This window comes from Cavia porcellus, unplaced genomic scaffold, assembly GCF_034190915.1.
Source record: "Cavia porcellus strain 051 isolate PalLab524CR breed Dunkin Hartley unplaced genomic scaffold, mCavPor4.1 scaffold_5, whole genome shotgun sequence".
NCBI lineage: Eukaryota > Metazoa > Chordata > Mammalia > Rodentia > Caviidae > Cavia > Cavia porcellus.
The window spans coordinates 33151083-33176329 of NW_026947488.1; the positions used below are offsets into that span (position 1 = coordinate 33151083).

The following is a 25247-nucleotide window of genomic DNA, read 5'->3' on the forward strand; positions in this document are numbered from 1 at the left end:
GAGGAACCCAGACCCTGGCAGCAGCCAGGTGACCAGTGCCCCTGGGACAGTAAATGGCTGACCTCAGCACCTTGGCTCTGAGCTCTGTACCTGCTTCCAATATTCACATCCCTAGGACAAAGTGCTCTTTCCTCTGTACCTCCTGAGTTACCACACCCAACATCAGCTGGGCCAGGGACCGCTGGGCTTTCATCCCCAGAGTTATCAGAGGACTGTGTGTGGGGAGCAGTACCCCAGGCTGTGGGGTGACCCTAGCACAGTGTGGATTCCTCCAGGGGGGGCCACTTTCTCTTGAGCAAACCTTGACTCCACCGTGATGAAATCAGCGTGAGAATCCCTTCACGCTTCTCACTGAGAAAGAACCTGGCATTGAGGCTGAGGGCCCCGGGATTGTGGGCCCCGAGGCTTCTGACCCAGGGGTCCAGAGGGTTATGGATCATTCCCCAGGATGGGGATCTAGGGCATCATGGAAGCTGCCATGGTAACCTTGGGGCACTAGCATGTAGGCCCCAAACTTTTCAGAAACCTTCAAAAACACTTCCAGAGACCACAGGAAGCCTCAACCAATGCACTGAGAGGCCTACTTTTCCTGAACATCAAGGATGCCTATAAAATCCTAGTGACCCTCTCTGCATGCCCACTAGGACCAGTCATGACAGGCATGTGAGGATCCCACTTAGAAAACCTTCAGTGGTTTCTAAGCAAGGTGAACACATATGTCCTTTAAGACTGATAATAAATCAATTTTATCAATTCGAGTAAGAAACACTTAACTAAATTGATCGACACAGTCTGGGTTGGGGCTGAGGGGATTTACTGAAGATGAAGACCTGCTCAGGGTGTGATGCCAGCCAATAGAATCACCACCTGAATGGAACAAAAGGGAAAGGAAGGTGGCAGGCTGCTTCTGTTCCTTTGGAGGAGCTCTGCTCTTCACCTTCACCTAGGAGTCCTCTCCTGGCTTCCAGGGCAGACTTCGGCTTCCAGCACTGATACTTCTTCCTGATCCAGACTCTCACAGGGCACTGCACTGAGCCCCAGTCTTCGACTGAATCTTTTGGTCTGTGGTGGCCACTGTGAGTCAATCTAATCAATTCATACCTTTTGTGTATCTTGTAGTAAATCTGTTTCTTGAGTAAGCAATCACTTCTACAGGGACCAAGCAATTTAGCTAAGACAAATGGAATGTGTCTACAAAGAAGCTACATGTAAATGTTCCCAGCGGTGTGTTCCTCGCTGCCCAGAGGGGCAGCCATCTTAGGAAGAGGCCACGGTGAAGCATAGAGGACTCCTGTGGGTATTTCCTGATGTTCCAGTGACCTGCAGTCCAGACCTGTGGCTGGAAACCCAGAAGCAAAGTGTCCCGAGTGTTAAGCAGTACACCATTTCAGGGGAAGCCAGCTCACCAGCCTCCAGATGAAACCTTCTTGAGCTACCAATTCTTGTCCCCAGTAGGAAGGCCCATCATTGAGTGTGACAGAGTGGGCTGTGGCATCTCCCCCATTAGTGTTCTTGCTCCTGTTCTCCTTGGACGTTTAGCACCCCCCCCATCCTCAGCACCACTAAGTTTTGCTTTCTGTTTGAGGGAGCTGAGTTTAGTGTTGGCTGATCAAGTGATGGGGACCTCAAAGGGGACTTTGCAGAAGAAGAAAGAGCCCATGAGCCCAGGGGGCATCAGCTGGAGCAGGTGCCTGTCTGCCTGGCTGCAGGGTTGGAGGCTCTGGGAAGACCTGCTGTCATGAGCAAGCAGTTGCCACGGCACCCAGCAGAGGCCCCTCCCACCTGTCACCCAGTAGTGCCTTGCTTAACCTGCAAATCCCAGCTAGCTCTGTCAGTGCTTTGGAAGTGAGGTCCATGGAGGAGAAATGCTGTGGCAATGCAGAGGATGGTGACAAGTGCTTATCCTAGGCCTTGGGAGGCAGGAGGCCAGGGTTGCTAAACACCTCATTTCCAGACAAACCTGGGCTGGATAACTTGGCCAGTGAGGGACAGCTGGTTTCCTCACTGGACAATGGTGTGCTCTGGAGGTTAGTAAGCCATGCTGGCTCTTGCCAAGGGCTTCTTGGAACTGGGTGACCTCTCATTCATTGAGGTCTTGCGTCACTGACCCTCCTTCTCCAGACCAAATGGTACCCTTGGGAGGGCCACTGCAGTGCAGGCTCTCAACCCTCTCCCTGACACCTCTGACCCCCTAGTGATGCTCCCTGGGTGGAGCAGGACCCAGCAACCTATTGCCCTCCACTTGTGAGGTTGGGGTGCTGCCTTGTAGGAGGCAAGGACCTGGCCCATGTCTCGAAGGGGACCATGCTGGACCCCTCCCCGGGGAGAAGCCTCGGACAATCTCCCTCACATTTCCCACCCTTCACATACAACTTAACGTAGAATCTCACTGAACTGGGAGCCTGTGGTGACATACATCTGTGGCACCCAAAAGGGATCCATGTAGGGGCCAGGCTGGGTGACCTTCCTCTGCACATGGTAGGGAGGGGAGGGGGCAGGGAGGGGAGGGGGCAGGGAGGCAAGGGCTCAGGGAGGTGTCCAGAGGCCACTAGGGACTCTCAGCCAAAAGGAGGCTCAATGCTAGGGCTTAGATCTAAAGTGTCTCCAGAGCCCCATTTCGCAGAAGTGGTCTTTGTGAGGGGGATGGAGTCCAGAGGGCACTTAGTTCACCAGAGTTTAATTCATTGGTGAGTTGATGCCTTAATGGCCATGTTGGGAGGTGGTGGAAATGAGGTGGGGCCCAAGTAGAGGGAGTGGATCATGGGGTTGACCGTGGGTTGCCTGGTCCCTGACTCTGCTGGCTCTGTTCCCTCTCTGCTTCCTGGTGGCCATGAGGTGAGCAGCCCTGCCCTGCTGCAGCTGCCCTGCCAGGAAGAGGATGTGGTGCTGAGTGACCTGCATGGAGGGAGGTTGACGTTTTCTGCACAGGTGTCCTACCCTAGGCCAGAGAGGGGACAAAGGGCAGAGGGACATTCCTGAGGCAGGGGAGGGTAAGGGCTGAATAGAGAGAGTGTTGGGGAGGGCTTTGATGCAGTGTAAAGGTCACTTGGGCATCCTCTTAGTGAATGCAGATTAATTCCTTTCTCTTAACATCCTGACCCTTGCTACCAAGTACTTCCTTCTGACATGCACTGAGATCAGTTGAGTTTCTAAACATTTTTAGGGAGTAATGAGGACTTCAAAAGAGTCTCAAGATATGGACGTAGTGTACTATTCTCTTTCCTGTCTCTACACAAACATTTCAGCACGGCCCACGCCTGCTTTTTGAGGGTGCCGTTTGAAGTCCCCGATGGGCTGATCTCATCCACTCTGCTGCAGGTCAGGCCAGAGTCTGCAGAGGTTCCAGGCTGCACTTGTCCACGATGCTGCCTTGGCCAGGGGCCCCAAGCTTTGCCTCACGTGGACCAGGCTGCTGCAGTGGCAAAGGCTGAGCATGGGTCCTCCAACAAGATGAAAAGAGGGGTGCAAGGGCTCCCCTTCCAGCTCACAGTTGAGAAGCTCCCCTTTTAAGGATCTCTCAAGGCTTCAACTGGAGAAACTTGTCCTCTGTAGTGCAACAGACGTCACAAGTGCTGTGGTGATCAGACGGTCCCCTCCTGCCTGGGAGGTGGTTTGCACATGGCTTGTCCACACCAGTGCTGGTACTGAAATTTGGTTTCCAGTATAATGGTGTTGAGGGGCAAGAAGACTTTCAAGAGACAATGAAGTCATATGCAGGGCTCCACTCACAAAGAGATGGGTGTGCTTCTCACACACAGGGCTGGGTCTCTGGATGTGCAATGGGTTTCTGGGTTGGGTCAGGGTAGGTGTTATAGGGCAGGGTTGCCTTAGCATTGTGCTTCTGTACAGATCCACTCATCTTTATGGACACCTGCCTGTGTGATGCCAGCCCACATTCTGACGTAGCTCCAGGTCCTCACTAGAGGCCAAGCAGATGCCTGGGTCATGTCCTTGAACCTGGGCCAGACAGAGCCCTTTTCTCCATATAGCAGCAAGCACTGGCTATTCAGGCATCTTGTTACAGCAACTCAGAGTGACTGTCCCATGTGGCATGCGGTTGTTACAAGTGCCCCCTGTTTCCTTTCTCCTGTTCTTCCTAGGCCCAAAAAACACTATGTGACCCTTGGGCAAATGAGCTGGATGTGGGGATCCACGTGGAGGCAGTGAGACCCTACGTGGCCCTCCAGCCACAGCAGTCACAAGAGAGCCACCAAATATTGTCTGGGGGCTGGCGGTCACTGCAAGGACAGGGACCCATGGAGACATCTGAGGGAGCAGCAGCACCCTGCGTGTGTGTGACTCCAGGTGATGGTGGCCCTATGGGGGGAAAGGTCCCACCATGAGCACGGTGAGAGCTGTTCAGCCCAGTCAACTAAGGGCTATGATGTCCACCTGTCCTTTCCATACACAGAGCTTTGCTGGTCCTTGATCATAAACCGGAGATGGCCCGGCTGTTTGGACAACAGGAGGTGCTGATCAAAGGGACAGAACCAAGGACTTTGAGACCTCTCAATGTCTGATGGGTGATAGGATCGGCACTCTTAGGGTGTGGAGTGGGGCTGGGGCCTGGGCCTTGTGGTGGCCACTGCCAGGGCAGGGGGTGGGGAGGGAGATCAGCAGGTGGAAGCTCTGTACTAGGGTTCCAGAGGCGAACAACTTGAACCCATGGTGCCAGCGGCCCAGAGCATCCCAGCTGGTGCACAGCGTTCTCGCTGGACAGAGGACAAGGATGTAAGGATCTCCTGTTGGCTGCAGGCTGCCCATGCATTACCATTGCCACACAGGGTTGTTATCTCTAATTTGGTCACAAGAGACCTACCACGTGGGAGGTTGGACCCCAAGGCCCCTGCTCTCCAGCTCTCCAGCTCCTATTCCACAGGCAACCCCAGCAGGCTGTGGGAGAATTCTGTGGAGAAGGAGAGTAGAGGGAGACCTCTTTCCTCCCTGGCACTGCGGCTGAGCTTCAGGCAGGGTCCAAGGATCCTTCGTCAAGTCTGTCTCCTGCTGACAGGGACCTAGGTGCAGCTAGGGAAGCAGCAGCTCCCTGTCCCAACCCAGCAAAACCCCCAGGGCCAGCATCTGTACCAAGTCAGCTGCTGTGGTCGCCCTGGATGCCCTGGGCCACTCCGTTCAGCTGCTGTCACTTATGTGGACACTCAGAGTGCTCTTGAGATTGCGGGGCTGCTCAGATGTGGGCACCACGGCAGCTCTTAGCTCCCATTGCTGTCACCCAGGACACCAGTCATGCCTGGGAGGTTCAGCCCTGGGCTCACATCCTGGTCCTGAGGCCCTGTGGAGGTGTTTATCATCCACAGGACATGGGGTGCTCCATGACACCCCCGGCTTGTGCTGTTTCTCAGGGCCCCTTCTTGGGAATCCAGGCTCACCAGTATCTCCAGGTACCTCAGAGGAACCCAATCTAGTCAAGTGCTGGCTCCCTCACTGCCTTTGTCTCAGTCCACTCTGTTTATGAAGAGTTCACTTAACTTGGGGTTCTGGGAGGTCCGGGACCAGGGTTGATTTCCCAAGGTTTCTCACTGTTCCACTCACACAAGATAGGGGAGATCATGTGGCCAGGAGGAATCTGGGGAGTGGTGAGGCAGTGGGGAGTGGGGTTCCCTTGTACAACCGCTCTCCAGGTGGTCACCAGGTGCTGGGGTGGGGCCCTCCATTGTCCCAACATCCCTACCAAGCCCAAGCCTCAGCAGGCTATACCAAGGAGTCCAGGTTCCGGCCTATGCCCTTTGAGGGCCACACTTGTCCGGGTGCTGCCTCCTCCCCCAACACTGAGCTGTCCCCTCGACAGGAAGTACATTCTTTTAACACAGAACTTGAGGTATGTTGGCTCCCGGGGAGGGGCTAAAAAAGCAGAATAATTTTGTATCTTTTTAAGATGATTTTCTCTGTTCTTTCTTACCTTCTGTGTTTCAGCTGACCAAGTCCCCTCTGAGTCCAGCCTGAGGACACTGAAAGAGTTTTTCCCTACTATAAATTACTGTACAGTTATGGTGATGATCTAACGTGGCAGAAGGCCAAAGCGGAACGCTTACCTCTTCCTGCTTCTTCCTCAGCCTTAATTGCAACTCCCCTTCCTGTTTGTGCACAAAGACAATTCCAATCAGCTCCTTGCGTGTCATCAATGTCTGCTCTAAGCACCACCCCGCTCAGAGGTTACATATGTCCCACACTCCCCCCATATTCCGGTCAAAGGAGATGGCGCAGCTGCTATGGGTTGTGTGCTCTTTTCCACGTCCTCATCTTAACAAACCTGTTTGTTTTGTATTTTTACTTCTCTATTGCACCAGAAAACTCTTTCAGCCCCCCACTTTGGAGCCCTCACAGGTGAGCCTTCCTGTGCCTCCCAGTCTCACTGTAAAGCAGGGAGCTAAAGGCACTTTTTTCAAAAGGCTGTTGCAGCATGTGAAGGACTCAAGAAGTCACACGGCATCTGGCAGAGATGCAGATGCGAGGTGGGTTGGCTGCTCTGCAAGTTTCTTCTAATAATGATGATGAAGAGTGAAAAGAACAGTGGTTTTGGAAATTTACCCTGGCACACTGCAGAATTAAATGTGCCTAGAAAAACTGACTTACAAAGAGGCTTTGAAGTTTGGGACATTTTCTTGCAGAAGGTTTGTTTTCTTGGTAAAGATCAATTTCTGTTTTTTCTTCTTCCTACAGACACCTTTATTTTGTTACTTCTTAAAAACTGATGAACATCCATTAAGATGAAGTAGCATATTTGTCAGCATTATTATTAGAGATACAGATATAACACAAGCCATGCAAATGACTAAGAAATTACAAGTTGTTTGCTCACAGTGGTCAGCCAGAGTCAGATGAGGGACCATGGGGAGGGCGTCTGCCTACTGGAGACTGAAGGCTTCAGTTCAAGGTCTCGGGCTCACTGCAGTATCTCATGCGAGTCCGTATCAGGAGGTTGATGGGTCTGCAACGGATGGCTGAAGAGTGTACCACGAGGCTGTAGGATCCACGGTGGAAGCCAAAGAACCTATGCTGGAAGCCAGGAGACCACGTTCAAACTATAGGCAAAGACCAGAGCTTCTTAGAACAGAAATCTGTTTGTCCTTCCTCCTTTTCCCTTTGTAATATCCAGGAGGTGCCCTAGAGTGGGTCCTCTGCCCCCTACAACTGGACAGTTGTAGAGTTTCTGAGCTACATAGTTAAACTTCTAAAGTGGATAAAATCATTACAAGCAGTCACTGAAAATTAGAGGAGAATAAAAAGTCACTCGAGGCCTCCTGAGGCTACCATTGCAATACTTTTACACGTGTATTTCTTTTTTTTTTTTTTCCCCAGAGAATCTTTTAAATGCATGATTGTTTTGATCAAATTTACCCATGCACTTTGGTTGAAAGCTGCCTTCCTCTGCTGGTGTGTGCAGCTCGGGCCATCCTCCCTGCTCCTCCTGGACCCATTCTGGTCCTGAGTGAGTGTATCTCTCTCACTCATCTGTGCTCTAGCCTCAAATGCAATGCGGTCTGCCATCTCCATATGGACCAGGCCTTGCCTTGCCTTCACAAGAAAGCCGCAGTGAAGGTAGAGCCACTGCCCAGCCCCTGGCTCTCAAGCCTCCTTCTTTCCACTCCTAGGATGAGGCACAGGAAGGCAAGGCCCTGTGGTTACCCCCAGAAGTCTGCAGTCTCCTCCCCAGAGGGGCAGGTGCAGCCACACAGGGAAGAGTCCCAGAGATTGGGCACCTGGAGAGAGGCTACCACCTGCTGGTGTCACAGGTCCCAGGCTGAGGCCAACATGCAGTTTCCCCCTCTGGGCAGCACAAGAGATGGGGGAGCCCCTTGCCCTTACACTGCGAGCACAGGTGAGCCTGTGTTGGTCCAGGCCCACTAGTCACCAGAGGGCTGGCCCAGGCATGTCCTTTACCACCAAAACAGGCCTGCTCACCCACACCAGACCCAGCCACTTCCTCCTTCCTCACTGCACAGCCCCTGGAGGTTTGGGTGCCCACCCTACTCAGGCTGCATCACCAACCCTAATAGTCTAGCACTCCTCTGCCGTGACCGCATTTCCCCACAGTGACTTTCTGTTTTCCTTGGAGTTTGTGAGAGTTTTGTTTTTGTTTGTGCTTTTTGAATACAATCGGTGCTCATCTCTAGTCCTCTCGTGCAGTTTCCAAAGATGTTTTTTCAGCTTTTACCTCTCGAGGGAGCCTCTCCCACCCCAAGGTCTAGACCTGCTGCAGTCCTGGCCCGGGGTTTCTTCAGGGCCCTCATCTGCTATTTGTGGGTTCTGAGTCTCCTCCTGGCAGTAAGGGCTGTGGCCTTTGCCCTTGGGGCTCACTCATGTCTCCTGCCAGGACAGAGCAGGGAGGAGGTGGCTGTCACCTTCATTGAATCTGTAGATGCCTTGACTTGTGCTCCCAGCCCCAGACAGAGGCAACTGCATTTTTGCCACCTGCAAATTCTCAGTTTCAGATTCTGTGTTTCCCAGCCCTCAGGGAGGGAGAGCCAGTGCAGTGTGCTGCGTGGCGATTACTTATTTCTGCTGTTGGGGAGACTCTACTTTATGTGTTGTGGCCTCCAGGGTGACTGTGGAGAACTCCTGCCCCTGAGCCGTGGTCTTTGGAGAAAGCATTGATGTTTCCCTCTGGGACCCAGAGGACCTTTGGGCGTGTCCGTGAAGTGGGGAGCTCCTCTCTGGCGTCTCAGCCAGACCTGCCTTCTTGATCAGTAGTGTGAGTCACAGAGCGGCTGGCTGGCTCCATGACCTTGGCAGTTCTCCTTTCCTGGCTCAGACTGCAGGGCCTGAGGAAGGTGAGTCACTTCCCAGTGCGAACTGCAAGCTCTCAAAACTGCTCACAAGTGAATGTGCTGTCTATAGAGCAACAGCTCCCCCAAGCTTCCCGGCACCCAGTTTCCGAACACTGACGCAGGGCTTAGGGTACTATGTCTGCCCCCATGAGCCACTAGGCTCGTCCTGCCCTGCTCTAGTCACCACATCGGTACCCTCCCCAGCCTCAGTGGTACAGGTGTGAGTAGGGGCTGTGGGAAGGTAGGTTGGCAGCGAGGGCCCTTGGTGTGGCACTGGGGCTGGCTCCGATGCAAGCCAGCCTCTGGCTCAGCCTGGATGTGGTCTCCATGTCCCTGGGAGGCTTTCGGTGCTGGTTTTGAGGGCAGCTAGCTGCGACAGGGTGATTGTCCCCAGGCTGGGAGAGGGCCCAACAGAGGCCTTCAGGAGCTCACCTGGCTGGCAGGGCTAGCCCCAGCCTGGTCTCTGCCCCAAGCCCCTGCTCTCTTGACTGGACAGCCTGCCCTCTGGTCCTCAGATGCTGACTGGGGCTTTGGCAACTTGAGATGAAGACATAGCCCTTCGAGGCACAGGGTCCGCACCCCCCACACATACCCGCAGCCACACTCAGCAAGATGAAAACCTTGAGAGGTCACCCTGGACCCTTGCTGGGCCTGAACCTGCTCACATTCTGGCTCTGATGAGACTCGGTCACCCCATTGCCCTCTGCGTGGTAACTCATTCCCAAATGAGTCCTAAATCTCAAAGGCCAGAGTTTCACCTAAAAGTCAGCTAAGTCAGATGGGGGGACATGCAAGAGTTTGTCTCAAGCCAGAACTCCACTATCCCCATCTGTATATCTATGGAACCAAACAAATTCAGTGCTTTCCAAATCCAGTGGTAGGACAGACAGAGGGATGATGGGAAGGAGGGGAGAGGATCTGGTGTTGCCAGGCGAGTTGCACAAAACCTTAGGGCTGGAGAACAACCTGCACATTGCCTCCAGACCCAGGGCCTTGGTCCTGGCCTCAGGGCTCTACCTACAGGAGAACAGCCCGTGGCTTGGGGTGGAGGTGCCTGGCATAGTGATGGTCAGTCAGTGGCTTCTCTGTTGTGAGGAGACTGCCCTGCTGACCTGAGTCTCCTGCAAGGTCAGTCTTTGCTGGCCTGGAAGAAGAGGGTGTGTTGGGGGCTCTGAAGTCGGGTCCTGCGGAGCCAAGAGGTCAAAGAGTGACTTCGTGCTCTTCACACCCTGGTCCAGATGAGAGGGAAGCCCATCAGTTCTGACGCTCCCAACTCTGCCCCTCTTTCCACCAGGAGCCAACTGACCTTACATTTAGTGTTTACAGTTACACTTTCTCATTTTTTTTCAGTATGAATGGAATGAGAATTTTCTAGAACTTGAGGTTTTAGTTGCCATTTTTGCCTACTAATTCTGTGCTCCTTTCCTTCTTGCTATCAGCAGTCAGCTGGAGCTACGGATTTTCCTAACACTTGACTTAGAAATCTCATCTGCCCCCAGTTTCATTGTCTTCACAAACCCACCTTCCAGGAGCGCTGTGGAACATAGCTCCAGCAGGCCATCTCCACTCTGGGTCGAGGATGTCTTTCTTGCAGTGTCCAGAAGCCCTCCTTTGGTTCTGTCCAGATACATCCAGACCACCACTGCCTGTTTGCTCGCGGTTACTTGGGCGTTCTAGGAGAAGACTGCAGTCTTCCTGTGGCCCTCTCTTCTTACTCTTTGTAGACTCACCTCATCCCCTTTGCCCAGTCCCTCCAGCATGCACCTCCACAACCCCAGGCACTCCCATCCCAGTTCCAGCCCCTCCCAGCACTTCTGCTATCAGGGAGTGTGGCAGCCAGGGGTCCTTTCCAGGCTCCTATGTCCCCTTCAGAGAATGGCATGAGATAACTGTTGAACATGAATGCTTAACATTTATTTAAAAGTAAACAACAAAAAAAGAAAGGTAGAAGAAAGAGAAAGAGAGGGAGGGAAAGAGGGAGAAGAAGAGGAAGTGGAAGGCGGAGAAAAGAAGAGGAGGAAATACTCTGAAGAGAAGATGCAACCACAAGCAGGCTGGGCCAGAGCAACACGGGGGCAGCGGTGGTGAGGTCAGTGGCTGCTGCTTTTGCTGTCTTCTTCTGATACAGGTCCAGGCCAGCAGAAGCTCCTCTTGATTGACCAGCTCTCTGTGATTGATGCTCACGCCTGCTTGTCCCACTCCTTGGCCATGTCCTACTCTCCTGTCTCACCCTGGCCTCCTGGTACTAAGCTCTATCATAGCCAGGCTGCCACAACAAGTGACCACTGACAGGGTAGCATTAAGGACAAACACTTGTTTCTCATGGTTCTGGAGTCCAGGAAGTCCAAGGCCAGTGCTGGCAGAACTACCATCTGCTGAGGGCTCTTTTTGGCCGTGTTCTTGCTGCACTCCCAGCTGTGGAGACCATTGCTCCCTGGGATCCCTTTTATAACAGTACTCATCCCATGCCTGAGGATGATTTCCACGGCCTGGGCCAGCACAGGGATCCATATCTGACAGGACGTAGCCCCCCCATTCTGTAGCTTCCCACCTTCCATGCACCATGGGGTCCTCTTGCCGGTCAGATACTGAGGGCCTCTCTACTGGTGTCACCTGCATGGCTGGACACACATGTCCTCAGGTGTCTTGGCATCCACTGAGTTTGGGGTGGCCCAGCCAGGCTGGTGGTCTGGATCAAAAGTGCCACACAGAAGCCCACACTCACCCTGCACCTCAGCCACCTCTGTGTCTCCAAGCTTCTTGCTGCAGACGGCTGCCAGTAAGCACCTGATCAGGGCACCTGGAACTAGCTGTGCTCCCCATGGGAGCTGTGGCCCAGGGGCAAAGTCAGGGACCAGAATCCTAGAGCCGCCAGCAGGAGAGAGGCTAGAACTGCACTTTGTGGTTTGATTCTGCTGGCTTTTCCCCAGGGGCCATTTGGGAAGGAAGGAGAGAACTGGGTCTGTTTCTATTACCATCACCCCCAGAGCCACAACGGCGCTGTAACTTTCAAAACAAAAATATTTTCCTGAGTGCAGAACAATGCAGCCATCAGTGAGTGAGGTGGTGGCTGGGCGCAGGGTCGGGCACACAGGCTATTATTAGTCCTGCTTGACCCAGAGCCCGGGGCGGTGCAGCCTCTCAGGCCACGCTTCCTGAGCCAGCGAAATCTAGTCTAATTAGTCTGTGACTGGAAACCAGTCAGGAACAGCGGCCCCTATGTCCAGCTGCTCCTGCCCATCTCTGCGGGGTCAGTTAAACATCACATAGCTGGAGGAACCCAGTGCTTTGTTACAACAACAGCAAAAAACCTGACTTGCTGGGTTTTAACAACCAGAATGGAAAAAAGGAATCACTTGATAATCTTTCCAGCTCACATATGAAGCACATTCTACTGTTTCTTCTCGGCAAGTGCTTCTGCGCCGTAAACAGTCCCACTGCCTGGGTTATTTACGGCCAAGATGTGTTGTTTATTAGAATAGTTTAGTCATCTGTTTGGAATGCTTCCCTCAGGGGTGGTTGTGGGAGTACATGACATGCCTTAAGCCTTTTTGTTACTCTTCCCCTCCCTTTTCTCTCTTCCCTCCATCTCTTGGTCCCTTTCTCATTTGCAAAAGATCTTGTCTATCCTTTATTTTGCTCTTCCATTTATTTACACTTTGAGTTTCTCATATCAGAAAACCATGCAGTATTTAAGCTCATGTGACTTAGCGTTATAGTCTCGGTGCATCTGTTTTCCCACAGGTGACTTTTTGAATCTTATTTCTAGCAGAGTAGTTCTCCACTCTATAAATAGCACATTTTCTTCATCCAGTCACCTGTGGTTGGACATGTGGGCCAAGAAATCTGTAGACACTTTGTGCCCAGCAGCTGGCTCGGCGTTCCTCTTCTGGAGGAGCGAAGCAGGCATGTGGGTCACATAGCCGGCAGAATGGAGGAGATGGCGCAGGGCACAGTGGGGTGGGAGTGGCGCTTGGCTGCCTCCATGTAGAAGGGTTGCTTTGGGTGTGGCTTGTGTCTTGCCACCCCTGCTGGGCAAGATCTGTGGGTAGGGACCCTGCCTGTCACTGTATGAATTCTGCTATGGACAGTAGGTGTAAAAGTGTTGGAAGGAAGGGATGGGGGACTCTACCTCTGAGGGGAGAGGGAGGTGCAGAGTGCCCTGACCTCAGTCCTGGCCCTGCCCACCAACAACACAGGCCTTGCCAGTCCCACATAAAGGCCTCCACCTGCAGCAGCATAGCTGCTGCTCACAAGCTGCCCTTAGGCCCACACGCAGGGCTGGGGCTGGTAGGCCACTGACCTCCACCTGCACACCACTGAGCTGCAGGTCCCTGTGTGGTCTGGGATTTGGCAGAGACAGAGGATGGGCTGGGTGGCTGGGAAGGTCACCCCGAACCCTGGGCGTGTGCTTTGACTTCATGGTGACCTGGCTGTAGCCAAGCAACAGCTGATGTCCGGACGCCAGGCACAGTTGGGCCACAAGGTGGTGGGTGCTTCTTTTTTTTTTTTTTTTTAGTCTTTTTCCTTTTTATTGGTACTGGGATCGAACTCACGACCGCCTGCTTGCAAGGCAGGCGCTTATGCTGCTGAGCTAAATCCCCAGCTCCCTGGTGGGTGCTTTTGCAGAGCAGAGCCATCTCCAATTCCAGGCCAGCCCGTCTACCCTGAGGGGGGCCCCAGCTGTGGTAGGTCTCTGCTCCCTGGGCCCCCACACCTGTATGCAGCTCTGTGTGTCCCTGTCCTGCTGCTGAGATAGGGTGGGCACCCTTCTTGCAGTGTTCTGGGTTTGAATTAGGATCCTGCGGCCTCCTCCTGCTCTTGCCCTGCCATGATGCGTGCTCCATGTGGAATCAGTGCTTCTAGGGTGCTGGGCACATTGTTACCATCCATAGTGGGCCTGGCCAAAGAGCAGACCCAGCACAAACCTGCACAGCAGTGGGGATGGTGCCAGGAGAGTCATCCTTGCAGAGCTGGGTTTTGAGGGATGAAAAGGTGTTTCCTGTGACATGGGAGGGTGTGGCAGGGGAGACACCCCAGGCGGGGCACACAGCCTGTGCAATGACACAGGACAGGCCAGAGAGTTAGGGCAGGGGCAGCTCAGCTGTGGGTAGGCTTGGATGGTCCAAGTGGGTACCCTAGGGCCGCCCCAACCCCTGCTCTGTGGGCGCACTCTGCCTGGCTCAGTTTAGCTCCCTTGGGTACCTCTGTCTAGCCACCTCTCTCCCCTGTTCCTGGCTAGTGCAGGGTCCCCTCCCTGTCCTGCCCACCAAGTTACCTGTGTTCCACACCCTTGAATCACGGCACGTGTAGCGGCGGGTTCCCATGGGGCCCTGCTCAGCCCCAGAGTGCAGGAAGCATCGGGACACATGTCTCTCTCCTCAGTGACTCTCCAGGTTGTCACATTGCCTGAGACATGGGGACACTGAGCCCCACTCCAGGTGAGAGCTCAGAGGATGCTTGTTCAGTGCCAGATGCCAGGAAGCTGGAGAGCTTTGCAGCGGTGCCTGCAGAAGCCCCAGGTCTGCCCAGGGCATACTCATAGCTTCCTGTCAGCAGCGGGCCTGGGGCACAGGTAAGTCCCTGCAGGCCCTGAAGCCCGGTGACATTCCAGGCTTCTGAGGGCCACCCTGGAGGCTTCTGTGATTTACACCCCACAAGCGAGGATGGGGTGGTTGTTCGCTCCTCTTTGGGAGGGATTGCTGGGGGCAGTGGCTGCCCAGGTGTCTAGGAGCCTGACAGCATCTGTCCCAGCAAAGACAGCAGCGAGAACAGCAGGGCAAAGTTCACTGAGGGCCTCAGAGCCCCCAGGACCCAGACACTGAGTCGCCAAGATAAGCAACTGTTTCCTGGGAGGTGGAGGAAAGGAAGCCATTGCTCTGGCTCCCTGCTCAGTATCCAGTGTCCTGGGCCATCTGCCCTCTTCCAGGGCTTCCAGCGCAGCTTCAAGAGAATAAACCCTGCCTGTGGGCAACTACATCCTGTTACCAAAGAAGCAGCTGCTGGCAGTGTGGTGGTGGGGGCACTGGAGGACAGGTGCCTCTCCTCTTTGCTCTTTCCTGCTCAGGGCTGCCTGTGCTGCCCCTGCCCCCTCATTGCTCCGCATCACTTACTGGACACTCTGGGTACAGCAGCTGATGCCACACCTACCCCGAGACCTTGATGTGAGTGTCAGGAGTACTTCTCAAACTTGGGTCTCCCTCCAGCCCTTCTCTGTCATTTCTGGTCCTGATGGGCTGTCAATGGTGGGGGAACCATACCTCTCAGGTCCCCAGGCGATCAGGACTCCTGTTTCAGCCTCTCCAGGTCTGGCAGGTGGGTCCTGGAACCCTCAACCCGTGGCTGAGCCACCTCAAGGAACACCAACATGGATGTGAGAAGGAGTGGACTTCACTCTGCTGATGCTGTCACCACGGGCACCAGGCCTGTCCCTCCTGCTGTGGGCCATCTGGGTCACTCCCAGGGAGGGGAGAGGAGTGCTCTGAAAGACCCAGGTGGCAGGAGAGGGAATCCCTGTGTAGTCCAAGGGCAGAAACCCTGTGTTCCAACACGTGCAAGGAATGTCCTCTGGGATGAATGGCTTTATCCACACTGCACCCACATGAGCTCAGTTTAGATCCTGCTCCTTCTCTGGTCAGATGCGAGCATGAACCTTGGCTCCCTCATCAAGGCTGTCTGCACTGCCTCAGTCTCCTCATCGGTCAGGTGGGCGTTCATCCTGTTACTGTGAAGATACTGTGAAATCCTGCCACTTGAGCTGGGGCATGGACTGGGTGAGGGAATTCACCCTAGTAAAGTAACAAAGCATTTACATACAGGAAGCTCCCCAAGGCGTGGCTCACGGTGGAATAACTGTGAAGAACCCAGTGCTTGGCACCAGGGGATCCATGATGGCAGTGTGCATTGTGGGACACAGGTATGTGGCTGTCCCGGAGGCAGGCATGTGGAACATGGTTTAATCCCTGAAATCAGATCACAGGATGTCTTTAACCAGTGCTGGCAGCTCTTGCACTGTCCCCGGGGGTCTCCCCTACCTGCAGCATGAGCCAGGCTTCAGTTGTGGCCCTTGTGTGGCCATCTGGGCAGCCAGGAGTGGACATCTCTGTAGTGCTGCATTGCCAGAATCTTGGAGGACAGGAGCAGAGTACTGGAGCAGAGTACACAGCCAGCTGGCTTCTGGTCACTGGGACAGGGGGAGGGAGGTGCACAGGGCAGTGGGCTACCACAGGTGGCAAAATAGGGTGAAGAGAGAGCCTGAGTGGCAAGGTCAGAGCTGAGGCTGGTGGCCCAGTGAGCCTCCAGGCTCTTCTGCATATGTGGTGCTGGGCATGGGCACATTCGTGAGCCCCATGGTGATCACCCTGCCCCTCAGCATGGGCTCTGTATGCACAGCCTCCAGCTGTCACTAGAAAGGGCTGACACTCCATCATGCTTTTGCGAAAGACAGAGCAGGCGAATGGCTGCCTTGAGTTTATCATCCCCTCTGTGTCACCCTTAGACTGCTGGGACAAATACCTGGGAGGACTACATCAGCCCAGACATCCAGAGATGACACAGAGCCTGGCTCCAGAGCCTCCAGACTTGGGTCACTGTGTCCAGCACCCCCAGGTTAGCCGGGGCCTTTTCCATGCTGCTGCCACTGAGGAGTGTAAGTGCGCAGGAAATGGGGAGTGCCTACCACGGACTGTTCTGAGGGTCACACTGGCATCTTGGGCTCGGGATGCACATGTGCCGCACAGAGCCACCTTTTCCCTGAGTGACCCATGCCAAGCAGCTTGCAGGGCAGAGAGAGTGACCGCAGGACACCTGGCTCTGTTGTCATTCCCTTGGGCAGCCCTAGCCACCTCGCCTGCCCATCACACCTTGAAACTGCTTAGTCATGTGATCCTGTTGGGGTTGTCCCTGTCACTTTGTGACAGTTGACATTGCGTGGCATAGGCCTGTGGCCTGTGACTGGCAGTCTAGTCTTAGGGACACAAGCACATGGACTGGGTTGTGAGATCTTTGGTGGCTTTGGAGGCCTCAGCTTGAGAGCTGCTGTGGGGCAGGCTGTGAGCATGTTTGGTTGCCTGTGGCCCACAGCCGCATCCTCCTTTAGGGGTACACGGTGGATGGCAGCCCAATAGGTGCTGATGAGGGGCCCTTCCTCCTTTTTCTTCCTGCACCAGGACAGAGGGCTATGAGAGCCAAGGAAAGTGAATTTTGAGGCCAGGTGTTGTGGTGGGAGAGACCTGGGAGAAGGAAGGGCTGGGAAGGAGGAGGGAGGGCGTGGGTGTGGGTGGGCAGAGAGGGCTGAGCAGGGGAAGGCAGAGCACAGTAGGTGCTGAGGGTTATCGGATGTCTCCAAGGTGAGTGTTTTCTTCCCTCGGGAGGACTGTGTGGTGGGGGCACTCAGCATGGGGCAGCCAGGGCCCACCTGACCCTGCTCAAGGACCACCAGGTTGGGGACGCTTTCCATAGGCCAGGTGCCCACCTTGGCAGGCACAGTGGCTGAGCAGGGCCAGCCTGGAGGGCGCCCTTTCAGGCTGTGAGCAGCTGGTACATTTCCTCCACCCCCCTGAACATCTGCCTCTGGCTGGGCTCTAGAGGTCCACAGATCTTCAGCACCCTGAGGGTGGAAAGCTGGGCCCTGCGGTCCCTGGTGTCCCCGGGTCCCATCCAGCCTTGCTGGTGCCCTCCACCTAACCCACATGGCTAGCCGAGAGGATGGGGGAGAGGGTTGGGGTTAAGCACTGGCTGGAAAGTGCTGCTCTGGGGAAGGCTGGCGGTGGGTGTAAAGGGTCTGTACAGCTTTCCTTTGGGGTTCGTAAACGGGTACAAGGACAGTTCTAAGTGAGAAGATGACAAGTGTGGCTGGCAGGCCTTGCCTTGGAGAAAACTAGCTCACTTGCCTGGCACAGCCACCATGTCCCAGTACCTGGTGGCTGCTGTCTGTGTCCAGGCAGGGGGACATTGTCCAGCTGGCCGCCCCTGCTCTCCACAGACCATACTGTCTTTGCCCAGCCTGGATTCAGGGCTGCAGCCTGTGGTTACTCCCAGGACAGAAGAGGCTTGGCCAGCAGGGGACAGGGCAGCTCCCCTCTGCCCCCAGGGCCTCTTTGGGCCAGGAGCCCACTCTGGAGCTGCGGAGGAATATCCTGCGGCAGGGCCTCCTCCTGGGGGACGGTGGGGTCTTCCTGTAGGCTCCCTTCTCTGGCTGGGCTTGCAGCCCTGCTCTGCCTCTACCCTGCCATGGGGCGGCCCAGGTCGTCTGTGTGCTGCTGGATCACGGTTGAGGAGAAACCTTCTACTGCCTGCATCTGCAGTGGGTGGGATGGGGTGCCCAGGTGGTGGTACCTGAGTCACACCCTTCCTATCCCAGGTCAAGGCCTTTCCCTGGTGTGGTGGCCAGACAGAGTGTGACACCAGGGCTCAGTGAGCTCCCATGTGTCCTGTGATGCCCCCTCCTTGGTGTGGGGTGCCTCACCCTTTACCCCCTGGGCCATAGCATCTTGACCTCACCTCTCCCCTGAGACTGCATCCTCCACGGGCACCAGCTAGACCTGTGCCCCACACCCGAGGCCACACCACCTCCAGGGCCTGGGCCTTGGATCTGGAGGACAGCAAGTCCCACTGACCCCACCTGACCTGGGGCACCCTGGCGGGGAGTCCAGACCTCAGTCTTTGCCCCCTCTTCCCAGCTCACAGGTGGTGCAGTGCTGGGGTCCAGAGTGTCCTCCATGGCCCTATTTCCTCCATGGTGGCACTGCTGGAGGTAGGCACTTCTTGTGCTGGAATGTCCACACCCTGAGGCTTGTGAGAGAGCACAGGGCTCCAAGAGGAGGATGGGCATTAGGTGGGGAGGCCTGGTGGCTGTGCTCGGTCAGCAGGGGTAGGCTGGCTGGGGCCTTGGGGAAGTGTGACTTTAGGACGTGAGAACTGAGGTTTCCCATCCACCGTGGAGCTCTCCTTTGCTTCTGGCTTGGCTATGGGATTGGGGACATGGGGACCGTGAGGGGTGTGGAGCAAACAGGCCAGAGCTGCTCAGATCCAGACTCTGTTTTGCTTTGGAGAAGCTGGGTAATAGAGCCAGGCACTAATAATCCCAGCACTTAGGAGGCTGAGGCAGGAGGATCACTATAGGTTTGAGGCAAACCTAGCTCTACACAGAGGCTCTCTCAAGCCTCACCCCCCAAAAAGAATACCAGTAGTGGACAAAAAGGGAGGGAATCTTTCCGTCAGTGTAAAAGGTTGATAGAGGGAAGACAAGGTGTGCAAATAATGAAAGTGGAGAGACTATAAGAAGTGTGAACTCGTCCTTTCAAGGGAGAGGCTGTGGGGTTGGAAGAGTAGGAGAACCAGATGACGGGGAAGTAGTTTAGTGCAGGCTCCTCTGGGTTACCCATCCACCTGCCTAGGGGAGACCATGGTGACATGTCCTGAGTCTGACCCACCAATGGGCTGTGTAGAACGGACATGCGAGCCTTCAACCTGCATTCAGGCTGAGTACTTCAGAGACTTCTTGGCAGGCAGGTCAGCGAGCAGACCAAGGCCAAGCAGACAGGAAAAAGAGAAGGGAGGAGAGGAAAGGAGAGGAGAGAGGAAAGGCCGGAGCTGGGCTAGAAACATCCTTGGGGAGCAGCGGGGCTGGGCCCACACCGGGTGAGGGCGTCCTGTCCCCACATCTGAGCAGCACCTGTCTGCACAGCGATGGGCCCTGACAGTTGTCACCCCTGCCGTCACTTCTTCCTTCCTCCTGCAGAAGGCGCTGCAGCCCACAGCCTTCAGAGTTGTCCTGTCAGGCGCAGGAAGGACACCTCCTTTCTGCTGGGTGTCTCTCAGAGAACCCCACTGCAGAAACACATGGTCTCCACCTCTGCTGCCTGTGGGGATCGGGCCAGTGCTGGGGCTGGGTGGGCAGACGCTGCTGGACGCCCTGGAATGTGTGCCCCTAAGCTGCCAGGCTTCCCGGTTTGTCCTAACTGCTCAGAGGAAAGGCCAACAATGGCTTCTGTAAATTGTCCTTGGCAAACAATCCCAGGAGTGGCTCTCAGTGCTGGCCCAGCCGCTTCCTCCCGTGCAGCCCTTCGGGGGGCTTTGCCGCCCCACACCTCCCCGCCTGTGCTTCCTCTGCATTTTTCTTCTCTAAACAAGACCTCCGCCCCTTCCTGTTTTCCCGGGGGCACGCGAAGCCCCTTCCTCTGTGTCTTTGTCCTCCACCTGCAGCTGGGTATCAGGTCCAGAGTAGGAGCATGGCTTTGGGTCTGGCAGAAGGGCAGCCCTCACTCCATGCCGCCCTGGGAGTCCCACTCTGGTTTCTGAGTTTGCACAGGTAGTGGGCGCAGAGAGAGCCGGACGGTCAGTCACCCCAGCACTTTGACAGCTGCTGCCTGCAGGGTAGAGCAGGGCTTCTCCTTTCCTGGCTAGGGTTGTGCCCTGAGACACACACTGTGTTCCCAGAGCTCACACTTGTGTGACACACTTGTCCTGACCTTCTTGCCATTGCCCCTCGACCACAGTGCAACTCACGGTTGCTACCTCTTTCCGTGTCCGAAAGGAATGGCCTGGTCTTCTCCCTGGTGACACTCAGGGCTGGGCTGGGTCTCCCCTGTGGGCTCTGGTGCACAAGGTGCAGGGAAGGAGGCCCAGGGTGGCTTTGGCCTGTCCACTGTACTGCCTTCCTGAGGCTACAAATGGCTGCAGGAGGCTCAGAGATCAAGGAGACACAAATCTCACCGAGATGATGCAGGCCCAAAGTGAGGCCAAAGCTCTGGTCACTGCCTGTCCTGTCCTCTTCAATAGCAAGTAACGAAGAGCTGGGGCCACAAGTCCATTCCTAGGCTGCACCCTCTTTGGGGCTGGGGGCCATGTTTGGGTCCTCCTGGGAGGGCTGCAGGGAGGAGCCATGTCTGGGCGTGATCGAGTCAGTGAGTGGGTAGCTCTAGCCTATGCTCCTGGCTCTGTCCTCCAGTGACCTCAGGTAGACCATCCTGTCTCTGGGGCTCTTTCCTGTCTCTGGGGCTCATGGACCCATCAAAGGAAGGGGTTTACCTCCATGTTTTATCAAAATTCAGGCCTGTAGGGCCAGGGATTTGGATCGGTTGCATAAGTGCCTGCCTGGCAAGCTCAAGGTCTTGAGTTCAATCCTCAGTACAAAAAAAAAAAAAAAAAAATTCAGGCCTGCAGAAGTCTGTGACTTGCCCAAATCAAGGTATTCATTTGGCAGACACCACAGTGCTTCTGGCACCCAAAAAGCCCAGTGCCATGGGCAGCTCAGGGTCTGCCCCACCTCCAGCTGCCTGTGCTCACACAGGCTTTACTGCTGCCTGACAGGGGCCCGGGCCCACCGCTCCCAGCAGCGGGGTAAGGGCCGAGACCCGTGACTCATGCAGGGCCTAGCCCAAGACAACACTCTGCTGGCTAACAAGCCTGGTCAGTATGGGGGACAGTCTGGTACTTGCCATCACACCCAGTGTGCTGTCTGCTCTGTGCAGTGGGAGCCCTGTCTGTTCCTGGCTCTAGGCACAGTGCCACCTGGACCTGCTCCCCACAGCTGACCGGGGCAGGTGGAAAAGCAGTGTACTCTGCCTGCCCCCTCTACCTGCCCATGGCCTCAAGGTCCAGGCAGGAGTGAGTTGCTGGTGGGGCAGGCCCTCCAGCAAGCTGTCCTTGCCACACCAGGCTGGGGTTGGGTATTCGTGGGTAGAGCAGCTTCTCCTGGGCTTTGATGCAAGGTGCCTTCCTTTCCTGGAGCACACGTGGGCATCTAACCTGTCAGCCTTGGGGCCCCCGGCTGGCAGGGAATGTTACCTCCTCCCCACCTCTCCCTTCTTCTGTGCCACAGCAGATCACTTCCCTGGCCCTCGCCACACCAGAAAGGCAACTGCCACCAGTGCGGTGAGTCCAGGCCCCTGCACAGTGGAAGCTGCCTGCTTCAGTGGCAGATGGACCCCACTGTATCTTCAGGAGAAGGGGCGCTTCGGCCATGGGTATTCAGAGGAGACTGCCTAGGATGCAGGGTCAGGGCACTGCCTGCCTGCTGACCACGGAGGGTGGTCGGGCTGAGCTGGCTCAGGGCGCTGGCCTCCCTGGTGCAGGCTGGGAGGGGGCCCTGCCTATCCCTGGAAGCTCTATTGGAACAGGGGCTTCTTGGGGGAGAAGCTCAGACACCCAAGTGTGCAGCGGGGAGCAGCCGGGGATGCTGAGGGAGTCAAGTCCAAGTAGCCTGAGGCTGTGGGGTGGGCTGAGGTACCTGCCTGGAGCCCTGCAACCAGGAAAGCCAGAAACCAGTGAGGAGCTGAGATTCCAGGTTGCTGGGCTGACATGGGGCCATTTGCCTGCATTTCCAGGGGCCCAGGATGCGGAGCGTCACCATCATCAGTGGTAGCCTTCTGTACCCTTCCTTCCCTGTTTTGGGCGCGCACTGTGGAGGTAGCCAGTCCGTCCCACCACTGTCTCTGTGCTGGAGCTGGCTTCCTCTGCTCTGCCCATGGTAGCACTTTGATTCTATGGGTCGTGTGGGATGAAACATCTCAAATGCTAGAGTGAAACAAAGCCAGTTAGGACGTTTGCACTGCAGCGATTTAAAATCCCAGTGGCTAAGGCTGCCCTGTGTGTTAGCTGTGGGTGCATGAACCGACCTCTGAGGTGTGAGGTGCATGGAGCGTGATGGGAAGGAGCTGTGTCCCAGCTCCTCTCAAAGGGCAAACTTTGGACTCGTAGCACAGCAGTGGAGAAGGATGCTGCAGGCCAGAGTGAGGCCAGACCTCACCGACTCCCCAGCCTTGCATCTGTCCTGCCCTGATGGTCTACCTGAGGTCACTGGAGGACAGAGCCAGGAGCATAGGCTAGAGCCACCCACTCACTGACTCACTCACGCCCAGACATGGCTCCTCCCCTGCAGCCCTCCCAGGAGGACCCAAACATGGCCCCAGCTCCAAAGAAGGGTCCAGCGCACCTCTCTCTTGTGGCTGACAGTGCTTTGCTTAGTTCTCAATGAACGTGGTATCCCCAGTGCTGCTGTTTTATTCCTAAATGAAAAACAAAAGTTGGCCAAGCTGTTATATAAGAGGCATTGATTCATGCTTCGTAGCCAAAGTCTGGCCCTGAGACTTCCAAAGCCTTACAGGCCACCTGGGCGCTGTACTTGGGGAGGGGTAGGGCCCTTCCCTTCCTTCTCCCCTTCCCTCCTCCTCCCCCTCCTCCCCTTCCACCTCCTCCTCCTCCTTCCTCTCTCCCTTTCCTTCCTTTCCCTCTCCCCTCCCCCCTGTCCTATGGTTGACCCTAATGGAGGCTCAGACGTCAGGGCAAGAGTGACACCCTGGTGACACCCAGGCAGAGTTTCTGATTAAGACTTGCTGTTTTCAGCTGGTCTTAATTAAGTGGCTGGATCTGTGTGAACTGGGCAGTCACCAGCCATGGAGAAAGTCTCCTGCCCATCAACTGTGAGACTGCATTACTGACTCAGGAGCTGCCACGGGGAAGCTCAGCAGTCCCCAGGGCAAGTGGTCCCTTTAAGAGACTGACCACTAAATGGCATGTTTGTGTGACACGTTTTTCCAGAGTTCAAACCCACCCCAGGGTCTTTTTGCAGCACCCTAACCCCGGTGCTTGGGACTTCAGATGGGAGGCACTATTCTCTGGCTTATAGTCCCTGGGAACTGTGTGCCACCTCAAGGTCCTTGCTGAAAGCCAAATTGTCTCCTCCAGTGTGAATCAGTTGGCCTAGAGCTTGAGATGTTGACAACAGAATGACCAGAGATGGCCCCCGCTCTTGTTCCGTGCCCTTACACTGCATTGACCCTGCAACATGGTGGAAGCTTTGGCCAGTGCTGGCCAAGGCCCTGGAGGGCTAGTAGACTCCTAGTGTGACAGCAATAGGACATACATTGAGGACACACAAGGCAGCCCAAGCAGGAGTCCTGGCTAGGCCTGTGAGCAGCCACCATGGATCTGGGAGGACCCAGGACATGTGTGGCTGACTTGGGGCAGGAGGAGCAGGAGGGAGCACACCTTGGTGGGGGCAATGTGTTACTGTTATTTCAGGCTGATTTGCTTCTCAGTGAGAGACACAGAGGAGCCTTGGGCCATGCCACAGTGCATGGTCACTGCCTTGCCTGCATTGGCTTCTTGCCTGTGACCAAGTGATGGCCAGATAGTGAGTGACATGGCATCCAGGGCTTTCAGAAGGGGCCTGAGTAGCCATCGGTACCAGCTACAGAGTAAAGGAGCCCACCAGGCAGAGCCCACTGTAGTCCCTGCTTGGCTGCTGAGTTTTTAACAAACATTTATGTCCAAAGGTGGTAGGGACACAGATGCCTGCAGACCTCTTGTGCCCAGGGATCCTGAGCCAGCAGCTCCTCTCCCCAGGTGTCCAACCACTATACCCTGCTTCGACTGCCAAACCTCAAACAGGCTCTGCACCTGTGCTGCATCCCAGCCTGTCCAGTGATGTGTGCCCACTGAGTCCCTACCCCACTCGTGGAACAGCGGGAAGTGGGGAAAGTGGCTGTGACACCATTGTCCCGCCATAGTTGCAACCTAGCCAGAGCACTTTGGCAACTTCCTGTGCTGTGCTGAGGTCATGATGCCCTGCATCACACGCAGCTGCTGGTGACATTACTCACTCTGCCTGTGGCACCAGGGCCCCTGCCACATGGGGACCAGGCCAGGGTGTCAAACTCAGGTTGGTCCTGAGGGCAGCCTGTCTCAGGGTGGGGAGGTTCTGCCCACCTCGCCAGCATGTGAGTCACAAGCCCAGAGGATTGCAGTTGTTTCCCTTTATTTAGAAAAACAAATTATTACGCAAGTGAGGCACAGCTGCTAGAGGAGAATTAGCCCAAGCCAGTGAGTGACCGGACCAAGCACTAACCTGGGGCGACTGCTGCAAACACAGCCCAGAGGTACCAGTGTGCATCCTTGTGCAAGTGTGCATGTGCGGTGCGACAATTCCATGGCGCTGTACTCACACATCTCTCTGTGTCATCTGCTGACCCAATGGATATCAAAGCTACAGAGCACCTTTGTCCTATGATTGTGACTGCTACAGGTTGGCTGCTGCCTTCCCTCTGCTCCCGCCTCTGGCCCTGGCTTCCCCGACTCTGCAGCCTCGGGGTCTTATCCCATAGACCTAGCTGTGGAGCTGCCAGAAAGCCGAGGGTTGGTGGAAAGAAGAGAGCCTCGTGGCTCTGGGCACCTTTTACCACTGCTTCTGGTTGCTCCCTGACTGAAAGCAGCAGGGCCCACAGCACCTGAGGCTCCTGTGACAGGCAGGACAAGACCGAGGGGTCCCTTCAGACTCCTAGTCCTGCCACTGTGCCTGCTGCATGTGCAGTTGCCCTTTGCAGAGGAGTCTACATGCAAGGGCTCTGAGTCACGGGGCTGTCCACTCACAGCTCCCTGGGGCCAAGGAGGATGTGGCTTCGAGGCTGACTCGGCTCCTTCAGATGGAGACTGGGCAACACGCTTTCAGTTGTGCCTGAG

The 25247-nt window shown here is 55.5% G+C and overlaps 1 long non-coding RNA gene across 2 annotated transcripts in view; it reads left to right on the forward strand.

Moving 5' to 3' along the window:
* LOC111753427 (uncharacterized) overlaps positions 1–7277 on the forward strand; it is a 33061-nt gene extending 25784 nt beyond the window's left edge. For both annotated transcript variants that reach the window (XR_010047455.1, XR_002788216.2), the window contains one exon: positions 5932–7277. This is a non-coding gene — a long non-coding RNA (uncharacterized LOC111753427). The remainder of the gene's footprint in view (positions 1–5931) is intronic.
* The last annotated feature ends 17970 nt before the right edge of the window (positions 7278–25247 follow it).